The sequence below is a fragment of the Dasypus novemcinctus genome, chromosome 8 (assembly GCF_030445035.2).
Source record: "Dasypus novemcinctus isolate mDasNov1 chromosome 8, mDasNov1.1.hap2, whole genome shotgun sequence".
NCBI lineage: Eukaryota > Metazoa > Chordata > Mammalia > Cingulata > Dasypodidae > Dasypus > Dasypus novemcinctus.
The window spans coordinates 92,001,552-92,017,279 of NC_080680.1; the positions used below are offsets into that span (position 1 = coordinate 92,001,552).

At 57.6% G+C, this 15,728-nt stretch overlaps 1 long non-coding RNA gene across 2 annotated transcripts; it reads right to left on the reverse strand.

Moving 5' to 3' along the window:
- Positions 1–47: 47 nt before the first annotated feature.
- LOC105746601 (uncharacterized) lies at positions 48–11,956 on the reverse strand. 2 transcript variants are annotated; one of them, XR_011649458.1, is made up of 8 exons: positions 11,820–11,956; positions 9,755–9,865; positions 9,250–9,406; positions 7,882–7,967; positions 6,770–7,060; positions 4,693–4,860; positions 4,467–4,572; positions 48–3,802 (listed from the first exon to the last, which is right to left on the reverse strand). It is a non-coding gene; the product is annotated as an uncharacterized lncRNA (long non-coding RNA). The 2 variants fall into 2 exon arrangements; XR_011649459.1 differs by lacking the exons at positions 48–3,802; positions 4,467–4,572; positions 4,693–4,860; ... (1 more) ...; positions 9,755–9,865; positions 11,820–11,956 and adding an exon at positions 8,869–9,079 and having other exon boundaries at positions 6,703–7,060.
- Between the last annotated feature and the right edge of the window lie 3,772 nt (positions 11,957–15,728).

A 15,728-nucleotide genomic window follows, 5' to 3' on the forward strand; every position in this document is an offset into this window, starting at 1 on the left:
TTATGCATTAACTCTCTGTGAATACATGAGAAATTCTGTGAGGCTAATTCTTTTTAAAATGATAAAATTTGTCTATATTATAGCATTCCAGCCCCCAGCTTCCTGAAAGCTAAAAATATTTTAATGTCATATTTCCATGTAAATTTTAGTTTAGAATTTAATACCCTTTTAACATACATTAAATTTTTAGCATTCTTCAAGCCCTTGACTATTTTAAGGGGGTAGCTGATGTGCACTGGAGAAAGGGCTGGGGGAGGCTGTAAATTAGGAAAGTTCTAGAAACTATGTTACCCCAAACCTCTGTGCTCACCTCATCTTGGAGGTTACTCTCCTGGGGGGGGGAATGTCTGAACCAAACCCTGGATTTCTGGGAACATGTCACAAATCTCAGTTTCCTTACCAAAAAAAAAAATGTGCCTATGAAGGACGGCCTCCCTGGGGTATTGCAAAATTCACCACAGCAGTCAGAGGCTGAGCAGAGGGAGGATGGCCTAGGGAGCCAAGAACCTAGGCTCTGGAGTCAAAACTCCCTGGGTTCAAATCCCAGCTCTGCCAGTTGCCAACAGCTGACCTTTCTGTACTATGTCCTTGCCCCAAAATGGGACAAAGGTCAGGATAGCATATCAATTCTACCATTGACAAAACCGAGTTCTAAAGAGGTAAAAATGTGTTCAAGAGAAAAAGCTGTCCTGAATTAGCTGGCCTAACTGAGGGGTCCCCTAAGCCAGGCCAGGCCCCATGTGAGGTTCCTGGGGGTAGCTGGCCAGGGGCCATCTTAGAAAAAGAGCCAGAGCTGAATCTGGCCGCAAGAGGGCCTAACAGGAACCTTTACTCAGGGACCACGAGAGCTGGATCACCTTCCATCTGTTTTGAGCTATCAACCCATTTTCATTCCGGGAGCAGGTGAGGCCCCAGGCCACTGTCTCCATGGCCACCTGCCTCAGCAGGCCGATGACTCAGGGACTAGGACCCCCAGGCCTTACCCAAGAACCCCAGCCCATGCCTAGTAGGGCGAGTTCCCTGAGAGGCAGAAATTTCCCATAAACATTGTTACTGAATCTAAGCACGTGCTATTTCTTGCCAAGCTGAGTTCCAGAACTGGGTTTGTCATGCACACTACAAAACCAAAATATCCACCTTCTCTCCTCCCCAGACCCCCAACCCCAAACCTGCCTGCGCATGTGGGCTGGAGAATCCTCGGCTGGGGTTCAACCGGCATCGTCACCTCTCTCCAGTCTCCTAAGAGAACTCAATCGCCCAGCAAGGCATGGGCCCCATTACTGGCCCACGGCCTGCAGATCTTGCTAACTCCCCCTCTCAGGACAGCCAAAGACAGATGGGAAAGGCCTTGAAAAGGGTCTGGGGGTTTCTCGTGGCTCCCTTTGGTGCTAAGGAGACCAGGTGTCTCTGGAGCACTGGACCTGCCAGCCTTGTACTTCTGGGGCCAGAGGGACCAAGGCCTGCAGCCCTTGCCACGAGTCACCATGCCAGATTTCTCAGGTGAATCCCTCTAGCTCTCTCAGGGCATAAATAATCAAACCTCCCTCCTGGGGTTGCTGGGCGGATTCGGCGAGATTGTGCGTGGAGAGCACCAGCCCGGAAGCCAGCGTGGTAGGCGCCAGACAGTTGTGACGCGCTGGGTCTCCGAGGGCCCACTCGTCCCATCTGCACAATTATTAACCAGAATATAAGAAATGCACCATGTGGAGACGTGAAATCCAGTGAAACGGGAGGCTCTGCTTTTTTATCACTTCCATGCCGTGATTCAGCGCATTGGTCAACAGAGGCGAGCCACGGTTTGCGCCCCAGCCAGTGTCTGCCACCTCAGCTGGCTTGTTCATTGAGGTTTACAAAGAGCTTCTCCACCCAGGTGGGCGGCAGGCGTGAGGGTCAGTGCAGGGAAGTGTCTGTCTGTCCACAGGAAGTCAGTAATGTTGGGAGGAGTGGCCCTTCGGTCTCCTGCACGCGCCTTCCTGCCCAGGGGATCCTTCTTAGGGTGAAGTAACCTCTGTAGATCAGGACCCAAACCAGGGTCCACAGACTGTCCACTTCCTGAGGGCAGGGCCATGCCCGCTTTGTCCGCTTCAGTACCTGGCTTATAGTACGTGCTCAACAAATATTTGGTGAATGAATGGAATGAATGTTAAAAGATGTCCCAGTCCCCCAAAAGACTTCCGTGGCTACAGAGTTTGGAGGAAATGCTATATGGAACGTGGCGAAGCAGATTTCTTTCCTGTAGGATCTCGAGCCTTTAATGGACTGCCCAGTGCTGTCGCTCCAAGGAGGGGTGGCATATGCAGCATTTCCCAAGAAATGTTTTTTTCTTTTTGCCAAAGCCTGTGTTCACTTTCTAAAACCGGGGTTCCTCAGAACTCAGGGTGGGTGATGCTGCTTTAGGCATTCAGGGGAGACATGTCAGCCACTGGCTGAGAGCATGGTGTCTGCAGCCAGGTAAACCAACTCTGGTGCCAATTAGCTGAGTGACCTTGGGCAAGTCACTTTACCTCTCTGAATGCCAGGTGACCCCTCAGGGCATAATCCGTGGGGATCATCAGGGCCACTTCATCCAGGCTCCCATTACGGCACTCCTGGACCACACCAATGGCACCCTCTCAGGCCCCTGGGCTCCAGTCTCCTCCTAGGATATGAGCTCTGGGCAGAGAAGACTTGAGTCTGTTTTGCTCTCCACTTGCCATATCCCCAGCACCCACACAGACCTGACACAAAATAATGTTTGTTGAATGGATAAATGCAGAATGAATGAATGAATGAATGAGCTTTCCTTTGAGAACACTCTTAGTTTGGACAGGCATGCTCTGGCCAAGCAGCCCACAGCCATGACTCCTGATGCTCCCACACCTCATTCTGGCTTGAACCTGAAGAGGCCCAAGCCCCCCCGCAGCAAAAGGTTAATTCAAATAGAATAATTACATCCTGGTGGCAGTCTATGAAGGATGATTGGAAGAAACTCTTCCTTTAATAAACCACAGCTTCCATCTTTAGAGACGCCACCTCTTTGAGACTCCAGGCATGGGCCCTATGTCCTGGGTGCATGAATTCACAGACTCCACGTCACACCCCCAGAGCAGGCCTATCCCCATTTCACAGGTGCAGAGAGCCAGGCTCGGAAAGTTGCCCAGACCACACAGCTAGGGGGAAGCGGGGCAGACATTTCAACCAGGCTTTGTCTGACTCCAGACCCCACACTCTTTACTTTTTGCTGTTCTTGACTGAGAGGCCTGGCACCCTGGGAAGAACAGTTTCCTGCAGTTTTGCAAATCTAGGTTGAAATCCCAACTCTGTCACACACCCCTACTTGTGTGACACTAGGCCAGTCACTTTACCTCCCTGAGCCTCCGTCTCCTCATCTGTAAAACAGGGCTGATAAGTCCCCCTTTACACAGGGGTCAGCGATAAACATTTAAGGAACAAATGATTGTCTTCTGCTGGTGCTTGCCTACCAGCCTAGGGCTCAAATGAGGATCCCTTGAGCAGACCATGGAAAAGCAGGGGATGCAACCAGAACAGTAAGCATGAGGCCAGGCACAGCCTAAGTCCATTCTCCAGCTTCGGGAGCTGTGTGTGGTACATGAGCCTTCATACGTGGCAGTCAAGGCGGATGCCATGTTGATCAAGATGGCTGCCACGTCAGTCAAGATGGCTGCCTCATCAGTCGGGGAGACCACCATCGTAGTCAAGATGGCTGCCCTGGCAGTCATGATGGCCATCACGCAGGTCAGGATAGCTGCCATCTCTGCCCCAAGGAGCAAGGCCCACTGGGCAGCAAGATCCCTCCTTACGACTGGATTCAAAACATAACAAATAAAACTGTTAAACTGTGTCCTGACTCCAACTGAAGCAAGTGACAATGCAGGGCAGCCCAGAATCGCCAAGGAATAAAGAGACCTGTCAGCCCATCCCTATGTTCCTGGGAATGCTGGGTAATTCCTTTTCCCCTTTGTCTTTTTGTTTTCTTTTAGTAGAACCACCAACAAGCAGCCACAAGAATCAGTTAAAGCTTCCAAAGTGCTTCTTTCCCCAGAAATCTTTTATAAAAGGTGAAAGATTTACAAGACCTGAAGAGCAAACCAAGCAGGATAATTGTTTTTGGAATGACCCCAATATTTTCACCCCGGTGACCCTGGCTGGGCATTTTGCCCCATATTTATGATTCCTGGTCCTCCATGCGCCGCTGGGCGACCTTTCTGAGCCCCCTCTGTGAGTCCCCAGTCCCTTATCAGGCCTGTAACTCACCCTGACGTTATCTCTCGGGAGGGTTTTTATGCACTTTAATTTAACTCCCCTCATCATTATTTCCCGGATTTCAAGGTTTTCTCTTTCGAGCTGCCCTTCCTGGGACAAGCATAATCTGTTTGCCATCAAGCCCAATAAATATGTTTGTCCAGGAGATGGGAACGGTTCCGGGAGAGCCGCACAGGCCTGGGAAGCGGCCTCCCAGCACTCACCCTCCTGAGTGGCAAGGGATGGCCTTTGTGTCCTTGAGCCCGAGAGGGGGCTGGAGCCACCGCCTTGGTCAGTTTCCTCAGATAGGGTCGCCAAATATAGAACCTCCTGATAAACAATAAACACTGTGTTAATGTAAGTGTGTCCCAGGCAATATTTGAGACCTGCTTATGCTAAAAATTTATTTTTACCTGGAAGGCAAAGTTAATCGGCCATCTTGTGTCTTACCTGATACCAGTGCCCGGGGACTTGCCCACTCACTGGCCCAAATGCAGATGAATTTGTTGGTGGGGGTGTTTAGCCACCTCCTGCCAGGAGGCACCGGAGCCCATTAGACCCCAAGGCCTAGGCAGTCCCGCTCCAAGCCCCACTCTAGCGCCTGGCTCAGGGGCAGGCCTGCAAGGAAAGTCTGAAATCAGGACATTGTCAGATGGCACCCACGTTATCTCCTGACCTCTCCACTGCACGTGGCAATGCTGAGCGAGCCTCCCATAGCCCTCAGCGAGGCAGATCTGATTAGCCAAGGTCTGCAGAGGAGGAATGAGGCACAGAGAGGCACAGCAGCTGGGCCAGGTCACACAGCAAATCAGGGGCGGCCCCAGATATACAAGCAGGTCCCCAGCCTCCTCCTCCCCCTATTATACCATTAATCCTCTTAGGATCCAGAGTGGAAGATTTATTTCCTGCCAGACCACCTGCACTTGCTCACCCATATGGAATCCACTTTGTAGGAAGCAATGCAGCCATAGCCAGGAGCCGAGTGAAAGTCAAAGGGGGAAGCAGGTCCAAGGTTCAAACCCAGCTCCGTGTGGAGCTGGCCCAAGCGCAGTGCTGATGCGCGCAAGGAGTGCCGTGCCATGCAGGGGTGCCCCCTATGTAGGGGAGCCCCATGTGCAAGGAGTGCATCCTGTAAGGAGAGCCGCCCAGCGCCAAAGAAAGTGCAGCCTGCCCAGGAACGGCGCTGCACACACGGAGAGCTGACACAACAAGATGATGCAACAAAAAGAAACACAGATCCCCGTGCTGCTGACAACAACAGAAGCGGACAAAGAAGACGCAGCAAATAGGCACAGAGAACGGGGAGGGGGGGAGCAGAAGGGGAGAGAAATAAATAAATAAATAAACCTGCTGAAGTCTGAATTAGGTGTAGTCTATTTAACGATATTATACCAATGTCAATTTCCTGGTTTTGACATTATATCATAATCGTGCAAGATATGACCTCTGGGGAAGTTTGGTGAAGGGTCCCTAGGATTCTCCAGGATGGAGTTTCCTATAAGCTTATATTTACTTCAAAATAAGTTTTTAAGCCCACCACCCACCCACCCCAAAAAAGGAAAAAAAACTAGAATGATTGAAGAGATCAAAACCAAGTCTTTATTTACATAATATTTACTAAACTCCAGTGAGAATACAAAGCACTCTACTTGCCCTGGTTGAACTAGGAAAGACAGATAAGATGTATAAAGTCAAAGAACTTTTTCTGGATGGGAAAGTTATTAATATATAGCAAGGTTAACTGATATAAGTGTGAAGTGGCACACTGAAAAGAATAGGAAAAAAACTATATACTGGATGAAGCAGTAATCTTTTGAGATTGAGGATTTTCACTCTTATCATTATCCAATCACATGCCTCTTTTATGTGAAGATTTGTTTTTACTTATTTTTAGAATATGTTATCAGCTTCTAATATTTCTAAGTACCATTAATTAATATCTTGGTTTCTGTCCTTGGTAATCCAAATAAAATAAAACCAAATGAGGGAAGTGGACTTGGCCCAGTGGTTAGGGCGTCCGTCTACCACATGGAGGTCCGCAGTTCAAGCCCCGGGCCTCCTTGACCTATGTGATGAGCTGGCCCATGTGCAGTGCTGATATGTGCAAGGAGTGCCCTGCCACGCAGGGGTGTCCCCGCGTAGGGGAGCCCCACGCGCAAGGAGTGCGCCCCGTAAGGAGAGCCGCCCAGCGCGAAAGAAAGTGCAGCCTGCCCAGGAATGGCACTGCACACACGGAGAGCTGACACAACAAGATGACGCAACAAAAAGAAACACAGATTCCCGTGCCCCTGATAAGGATGGGAGTGGTCAGAGGAACACGCAGCCAGAGAGCAGACAACTGGGGGGGCGAGGGGGAGGGGACAGAAATAAATCTTTAAAAAAAAGAGAGAGAGAAATAAATCTTAAAAAAAAAAAAAAAAAAAAGGAAAAAAACAAATAAGCCCAAGCCAGAGAAAATGGTACAAGAGCAAGAAATTTTAATCAGGTGATAGAGTAAGACACAGGCAGCACCACAGAGAGGCGATACCTCTAGGAAGGCAGGAACCTGTCTGTGTGTCTGTCTGTCTGTGTGTCTGATCGCCCCTGATTCCCAGAGTCTGGCACAGAGACGGTACTCATTCGTATTTGTTGAAATGAATGGCTGAATTTCCTTGGCGGGACTTCCGCCCTCGTCCTCTTTGGCTGCTGGGCTTCTCCGCATTCGTCTGGGAGACCCGGCACCCAGAAGGAGGCGAGTGCTGCGGGCTGCACCGCACAAAGGCCCCGGCCTGGCCACTCCTCCGCGCACCTGGCACCACCACCTGCAGCAAGCAAGAGGCTGGGAGAGGACGAGAGCATGGGCTTTGCTCCGTAAAGACGTGGTGCTTCTGCAGGGTCTCCGGATACAATAAAAGATTATCAGCTAAATAAAACAAGACATGACGGGGGCCACTGTGCCCCGCTGGATTGAAATCGTGCGAGCAAAGTGGTTTTCTCTGAGAGATTTATTTCCTGCGCTGGCTTCAGGCAGCCAGCCCAGCCAGAAGGAACAGGGCTGGTCTCCCTCCATTCGGGGGATAGTGGGAGGGGGTGTGGGTTTTTATTTAATCTGCCAATGAGCTGGAACAGGGAAGACGGCGTGAATGGACATTAATTCTGAAACAAATTATTAAAGCACGATCTGGGATTCCGGGAAAGCCATCTACCCCCTGCCTGCCTGCTCCTTCCCCTCACTGAGGCCATAAAGTCCCTCCTCTCCAATCAAAACCCAGCGCCACGCCGCCTGGGCTTCCCATTCCAGTTGAGGAGAAAGGCCTGGAAGTGCCCCATGCCCAGGGCAGGGGAGCGGCGAGCCTCGGTGGACTGCCCATGCCCTTGGGCCCCGACCAGGTGTCTTTGTGGGCCTTGGCCCCCGCCAGGGATCCCCACATTTCTTGGTACTTGTATTTGGGGCCAAGGGTGCCCTATACTAAGGTGGCGCCGCCTCTCCCACCTGGGTTCAACCTCCGTCCTCCCCCACAGGATACCATGGCCCACCCGGCCCCCTCCAGCCCCCTCCCGCCCCACGCCTGGCCCAGCCCAGGCTGGCTTGGATCTGGCGCCCCCTAAAGTGTGCAGCATCCCACACCCTCCTGTTCGGCCTACCCAGGCTCTCCTTACCAGCCCCAGCCCTGGCCTTGCTTGCCCGAGGGGAAGGGTTTCTGCAGCTCAGAGTGGGAAGCTGGAAATCTCAGGAATCTGGGGGCCTGTGGAGACAGACAGAAAGATCAGACCCAGCACCCTGCAGTCAGCCTAGGAGAAGGGAGACAGTCATTGGTGCGCAGCTGCCGGGGGGGGGGGGGGGGGGGCACCGGGGGGGGGCACCCCAGGCACAAGGCACCCTGCTGGGGGCAGGAAGCAAGTCTGCTGGGCACTGGGAGGGGCTCAGAGGAGCTTCCAAGAGAAGACCCCCTCTTGAGCATTCAAGGATGGGGAGGAGTTCACCAAGAGGACAGGACAGCGAGGACATTTGAGTGGAGGGAACAGCATTTGCGGAGGTCTGGAGGTAAGTGCTTCCACATTCTGTAATAGTTAAAAGGTATTGAGAATTTACTGTGTGCTGTGCCAAGTACTTCACACATGACCTGATTTTAATCACAAACAACCCTATGAGGAAGTGGGGATTATCATTATTCCCATTTTCCAGATGAGGAGACCGAAGGTCATAGAGGCACAGCTGCCCAATATAGAACCAGTATGTGGGAAAATCAGAATTTGAATCCAGATCTCTGTGACTCCAGAGACAGTGCTCCTTGCCCCTCCCCATGCAGGCACCCTGGGCCAGATCCAGGCTCCCCCCATTGGCCCACGCTACAAGGGACTGGCAGGTTTTGAGCCCAGGTCTGTTCTGACCAGGACACCAGGGAGGCTAGGGCCTGGGCGATGCCACCTATCTGCCCACCCGAGGCAGTCTGGCCTGACCCTCCCTCCTTCCCTATCCCCTTCCTGTCCCTCTAACAACAGGGCCTGTGCTCCAGAGTGCCAGACCTGAGGGCCAGGACTGGGTAGGGCTGAGCGTCTACCAGAAAGGACCTAAAGGTGGGCCCCACGGCAGGTAAGCAGCCCACCCCCAGTCATGGCCACGGGCACACCTGCCCAGGTACGCACATTCCTTAACAATTAGGAGACAAATCTGACTCTTGAGGCCTGCATGGCATGATGTCCAACGTGGATGGCTGCTTGGGCCCTCAGTTCCAGGGCTTGGCATGGACTAAGGGCTGACAGCTCACCAGGGCACCCAGCAGGCAGAGCCGGGGGCTCAGACCAGCTCCTCCTCCCAGCAGCGGCACCTCCACCCACTCTGATGGACAAGCCAAACCTGGGGACCCCCGCACCGCCTCACTCCCCACGTCCCACCCCGCAGCAGCTCCCGTCACCTCCCTCACAAAACCCCTCCCAATCCCACCACTTCTCCCCACGCCACCGCCTCCTCCCTGGGGTCCGCCAGCCACCCCCACCTCTCCCTGGACACGGGCAACAGCCCCTCACCCCTTTCCCGCCTTATTAGTCATCCTGAGAAATCCAGATCCAGTTATAACTGGCCCCTGCCTTGCTTAAAACTCTCCAGTGTGGGAGCAAAGATAGTTCCAGTGGGTGAGTGCCTGCTCGCCATGTCCGAGCTCCCAGGTTCACTCTCTGGTACCTCCTAAAAACAAACAAACAAATGAAAACCCTCGACGTGAGCAGGGGTAGCTCAGCGGGTGAGCACCTGCTTCCCACGTACGCCGTCCCAGGTTAGAAGCCCCAGCGCCTCCTAAAAACAAAAAACAGAAACATCTCTCTCCAGTGGCTACTCCCCGCTGGCTGGGGCCGCCGGCTCCCACCATTCGCCCTTCCCAGAGCCCTGGCTCCAGGGCTCGCTCTCCAGTGCTCGAAAACCCACGTCCTTCCTGGTACAGCCGAGAGGCTCCTCGGTCTAGACTCTGTCCCTTTGGGCCCCTTATCCACACAGCCTGGAGGTCTCAGCTCCCGGAAGCCCTAGTGGAAACCGGACCTGCTGGCTTTCATCCTCCTTGAACTCAAGCACCGCGTCCTGCACGCGTGTCCGCTGGTCGACAGGGAGCTCCGAGGAGGCAGGGCTCACGATGCTTACTTAGCCTGGAGCCTGGCAAACAGAAGGCGCTCAATAAAAGACCGTTGTTGAGTGAAGAAATGTATTCATCCCCCGCCCTGCGCATCCTTCAAATCCTCCCCGGCCCGTGTCCCCGTGCCGCGCCCCTCGTGCGCCCTGAGAGGAAAGCTCGGCGTGCGGGCAGGGGGCTCGTGTCCCCTCCCCGCGCCGCCCCCCAGCTTCCCAGGGGCAGGAACGTTTTACCGTGGTCAGCTACGGGTCTCGGACAGAAGGACACGAGACCAGGTAGGTGGTAAATAGAAGCCACCATTCCCTTTGTTCTCCGGTAATGAGAAAGGAGCACATTTTTCATCAACGTAGAGAACAAAAACATCGAAAAACCGAGCATTTGGGGAGAAACGCGCTTGTCTGGGATACGACGCTGAGTCTTTCTTGAGAGCTGCAATTATTTGAAAATGACATCAAACCCTAGCGTCTTTATTCTCCAGGTCCCTGTCGGGGCTCTCTGCCCCCGAGGCCATGTGCCCCCTCCCCAGCCTCCGCCGCCGGGGTCAGAGTCCTGGGAGACGTCAGCTGAAGAGGCGAGCAGCCCTGTGGGTGGTGATGGGGCCACTTCAGCGTCACACCCACGGGAACAAAGCCGGCGGCGCAGAGCAGGGTGGCCGGCCTCTGTGGGGAGGGATGAGCACGGGCTCCCGGAGAGCCGCTTCCGCGGCGCTGGGCTCCCCCGGCAGGCACCGAGGGGACAGCGCAGTCCCGGGCACGCAGGCCCCGCCCTTTCGGGACAGCCCGGTGCCGACCACCCTGCAGGCCCCTCTGCGCCCCTGGGAGGAGGACCCCCATATTATCTCCCCCGTCCTGTGGAAGAGGCAGCTGAGGCTCAGAGAGCGTGTGACTTGCACATGGTTCCACAACCAGGGGAGAGGAGGGTCCCGACGCAAACTCCCCGCGGCGGCGGGGGAGAGCGCAGGTGGCCCTGGCACAGGGCCGGCCTCTGCACGGCCGCAGCGGGCGGGGGAGCAGCCGGGAGTTGGGGGTGCAGGCAGGGCCCTGGCGACCTCGTGCGGACTCAGGACTCAGTGCTTTGGGCAATAAGGAGTGTATCTGGGTTTTCAGTGGGGGAGGTTCAGGGTCACGTCTGGGTTTAAGAGGCGCCGGCTGTCCAGTGGTGAGTGGGTCAGAGGGGAGGAGGCAGGGGGTGGCCAGAAACAAAGAGAAGGGGATGGGCAGGAGGCCTCACAAATGTGACCAAGAGAATCATTGACCTGAGGGTTGGGCTCAGAGAGGTTAAAGAACACCCTCAGATCACACAGCAAGTTCCTCCCAAGCTCTGAAACCTTGTGAAAGGGGGAAGAGGGTGGGGAGAGGGTCAGGGGCAAAGTCCACATTTCTTTTGTTCTAGTGTGGAGGCCTTCCAGGCTTTGGCTCCCGCAGGGCGCACCCCTCCCTTCAGTGCGGGCCATAGCAGACAAGTCCTGCCTGCCCTGCTCCCCTCTAAACTCTCTCCCCAGCCACCTTCCCGCTCCCACGGCGAACCCCAGCCTAGGGCAGCTGCTCAGGAAACCGGGGCATTCAGCAGGCGCCACCTACAAGCCCTGGCCTCACCCCCCTCCGGCCCCGGGGAGCTCACCACCTCCAAGCTCCTTCCTTCTGTGCTGGTTTGAGGCAGGGTCACCCCCTCCCCCCCGAAGTTCAGCCCCAGAGCGTCTCCCTCAGCTCACAAGTCCCCCCCGGGGAGCAAACGCCACTTGGCATCTGGGCGACAAGGAGGCGACTCCCCTGCGGACTTAAGGGGATGCTCGACCAAGACCCTCCCCGCTCCCACGACACAGCCGGGGGCTCCCGTTTCCTCCAAAGAGGGCTCGTGACCATTTCTCCATTCCAGTCTTTTCCTTTGGAAAAAGAGTCCAGGGAACCCAGAGATGGGAAGTGCAGAAAGGAGGAAGGGACCCGACAGCCCACACCCGGTATCGCTGACCACACTCACGGCCCCCTCGCTCGCTGCTCGCGGCCGGGACCTCCGCTCCTCACCCCGACCCCCGCCCGCAGCGCCTGCAGCTGGAACAAAGGAGAGGCCCGAGCCCGCCGGGGCGCACGCCCGCGCACAGCGCCGGCTCCCCGCACAGCCGCCCGCCCCCCCGCCCACACGCACCGGCCTCCCCCCGAGCCCCGCACCACGGCCCCGTTCCACCCGGGGCCACTCCCACGACGCGCGGGGCTCCGCATCCCCTGACACACGGACACCGACGCGCGCCGCTGCACGGCGGAGCCCGGGGCGCACGGGCCTGCGCTGCCCGGGAAGGCCCGAGGGTGCAGGGGCCCAGGCTGCCGGCGCCTTGGTCACCGCGACCCCTGCCGAGACCCCTGCCGAGACCCCCGCCGAGCTGCGCGGGCGGCTGCGGGCAGCGGGGCAGCGGCGGGAGGGGAGCGCGGGGGGTCCACGGCCGTGCCCGCCCGCTCGGCCCGCAGCAGTGCGACCCCTGGTGCCCCAAACCCACCCCCAAAGCCATCGCGGCGCTGCGGCGACGACGGACACGCGGGACCGAGAACCGCGGGGACACACGGCGCGGGGAGGTGCGTGCCCCGCGGTCGCCGCTCCGCGCCGCCCCTGCGCCCGGCGGGCCCGCCCGGGAGGCCCAGCTGCAGCGCCGTGGCGCCACCTACGCTCCGCCGCCAGGACTGCGGCCCGGGGCGCCCCCGCGCGCGGCGGGGCGCTGCGCGGCTCTCCCGTCCCTTCCCCCCCCGGGGCGCGCCCCCCGCGCCGCCACGTCACGGCCGCGGCCTGCGGCGGGCGGTCCCTCCCGGGTGCTGTCGCCGCTTCTGGGCCTCAGCCCCGGGGGAAGGGGATTCCAAGATGTCCAGGCGGCCCAGGCCTTCCTTGAGGTCACCCGCCACCACCACTGGAACGGTTGTGACGTTTTACAGAAGACGCTGAGGCTCGCGCCCAAGTAGGGAAAGGGGGACTGGGCCGTGACTCCGGGGCCGCTGGAGCTGGAGCACCTGAACTCGTCGCCGAGCCTTCCAGACCTTTGCCCAGGCTGCCCTCCCCAGCCCTGACCGCCCATATACCCCTCCCACCCAGGAAGTTGTGCCTACCTCCTCCACCCCAGCCCCCAGCCCTCCTCTGAGCCCCGCACCCACATTTCACCCTTCTGTCCTCAGGGACTGCACCCACCCATTTAGCACTGTTCTGGATTCTTCGGAAGGTCATACCAGGAAAAAGGACCCTTAGAGACCTAGCCCACTCCCACTGTGGATGGGGGAAGCCAAGCCCCCCGCCGGCCCCTCTGCTCTGGTCTAGTCTCTGTGCATTTGTCTAGGCTTCTTCAGGTGCCCGCAGCCACCACTGTGCCCGGCAGGGATGTGGCATCCCACGTTACAAGAGGACATGGAGCCGGCGATGCTCCCGTCACGTCAGCGCTGTGGACGGTATCAGTTACCCCGCTCCACAGGTGAGCAGAGCAGACTCGGTGAGGTCAGGGGCCTGCGGGAGGCCACACGCAGCAGGGGAGGCACAGACCCGAGATCTAAGGCCTGATTCGAGGGTCACCCAGCCCCGTCCTCGGCCGGCCCCTGGAACCCAGGTTGGGATGGACATCACACTGGCCCTGGGCTGTGACCCTCCTGGCATGGACAGCAGCCACCCGTTCACACACACGTCACCCGAGTCTCAGTCGCATGGGCTGCAGCATGGTGTGAGGTTACAGCCCAAGGAACAGAGAGTCCGCATGTGTCAGACACCCCCAGGTTGACCCCCCTGGTTTACAGATGGGCAGGGTGAGTCCACAGAGGCAGGGGCCTGGCCCGGGCCACGCAGAACAGCCATGGCCTAGGCCGCTCAAAACCCCAGGCAAGACACGGCCCCAGGACCCCAGGGCCCATCTGAGCCTCCGGGACTGGACTGCAGGCCCTGCCTTGTTGGTCAACAGCAGTTCAGCCGGACAAACCCTGGACAAACCCCACCGTGGCAGGGAAGCCCGGCCGGCTCTTCTGCCCTGGAGGAGTGCCCCGTCTGGGGAAGGGGGGGAGGCGGGTAAGGGAACAGACACAGATACAGGCCCTGACAAACCCGGAGACAAGAGCTGAGATGGAGGACTTGGGGCTGGGAGCCGAGAGGAGACGCTAGAAGGAGGGGTATCAGGAAAGGCTGCCCCAAGGAAGTCACATCAAATGGGCTTTGAAAGGCGAGTAGGAGTTTGCCAGTGGAAAATGTAGGGAGGGGTATTTCGGGAGACCACTCGGTGCTTGAGGCCTGAGGGAGCTCGGATAATTCGGGCTGTAAGCTTGGTAGTTGGAGAGTATGGGCTCAGGTATCAGACAGTCTTAACTTCGAGTCCTAACCTTGCTGTGTGGCCTCCAGCAGGTGACTTAGCTGTTCTGAGCCTCCATATTTGTCATTTGTAAAATGAGGGAAATGGTGCTCCCTTCTGTTGGGGGCAATTTCAGGATTAGCAGCGTGGGGCACCAGGAACCCACCAGGGAAGACGAGAGGCGATTGGTCTGGAGCATTGTGGGGCCGAGTGAAGGGTGACTGGGGAGGCCATCAAGGGTTAGACCAGGAGCGACCTGGAACGTCAAGCTCAGGAACTCGGCTTCACTCCGAGGGCCGTGGGGAGCCACGTCCGAGGCCTGGGAGGAGTGGCAGGTCTTGTGTGTCTTGGAAGGTGGCCTCTAGGCGGATCTCCTTGAGTCAGACGCTCCCCTCAGCCCCGCCGTCCAGCCCTGGCCGCACTGCCCCTCCCCTCAGCTCTGCGGGGCGAGAAGCCGCCCTGCCCGGGGGCCTGGGGCGGAGCAGAGCGGGCGTCACGGGGTGGGGGGTGTCCTGCCGTCCCTCCGCCCACTGCCCCCTGCCCCCGCACCTCAGGCCCCGCACCTCCCTCACCCCACCCCCAAGGACTCCCAGTGACCTGCTCCCCTCAGAGCAGCCTTCCCCGCTTCCCCCCACACTCTGCAGTCCCCATTACGGAGAAAGGACAGGCGGCACCGCCATAATTTCTATTTCCTTCTAAATAGATGTTCCCAGACCTGCTCCCACAAAACCAATTAAAGCACCTGCCGGGGACGGGGCTTTGTCAGCAAATTATTTCCAGGCTCTGCAGCCCGGGAATAAATCTCAGAAGGATGAAGTGGATGGGATGAGGAGGGGCGCTGGGGTGGGGGAGGGGTTTGAGGGGGGGGCGATTACTTTGGGTCCAGGCAGCTGCAAAGCGGGGTCTTCACCCAGGCCCCCCGCCCAGGGCTCCAGATGCCCCCCCTCCCCAGTGCTGCCATAGAATCAGTCCCCAAGGAATTGAACATCTTGGCTCTTTGTCGGAAACTTGCCCAAGACATAATTAGCAGGAAGTAGCTTGCGGTGGAAAGGAGTGGGGTGGGGGAGCGGAGGCCTGGGTAGCTGCGCTTCCTTGTCGCATCGCCAGCCTCCCTGCGTCCCTTGCCTGCTTTCCCGCCATGCAGTGGGCAGCAGGTACCAACAGCCCCGGTGGGGAAGCAGGAGGCCTGGACCGGAACTCCCTGTGGACACGCGGGCAAGGGCTTCCCCCTCTGTGTTCCCATCTGGAGAACGGGCGTGGAGGGGCCTTGCCTGGCCCTCTCGGCTACGCCTCGGGCTCCCCGCGTGGCCTGCAGGAGGCCCATGGCTTGCTCCTCGGGCAGAGGCGGAGGCCAGGTGGCGGGCTGGTTCGTAATCCAAGCCGCCATCACTGCCTTCAGGAGCTCACAGCCTGCAGCCAGGAGCCAGACCTGGACACAGGTGGTGACAGGCTACCCAGGGTCGGCCCAGCTCTGGCAGAGAGGGTCAGTGGGCTGGGGGAGCCCTCGGTAGGAAGTGGGCAGGATGCCGCCCCAGGACGTTGACAAAGGCCCCTCTGGGAGAGCCCACGGAGCAGAGCTTTGAAAG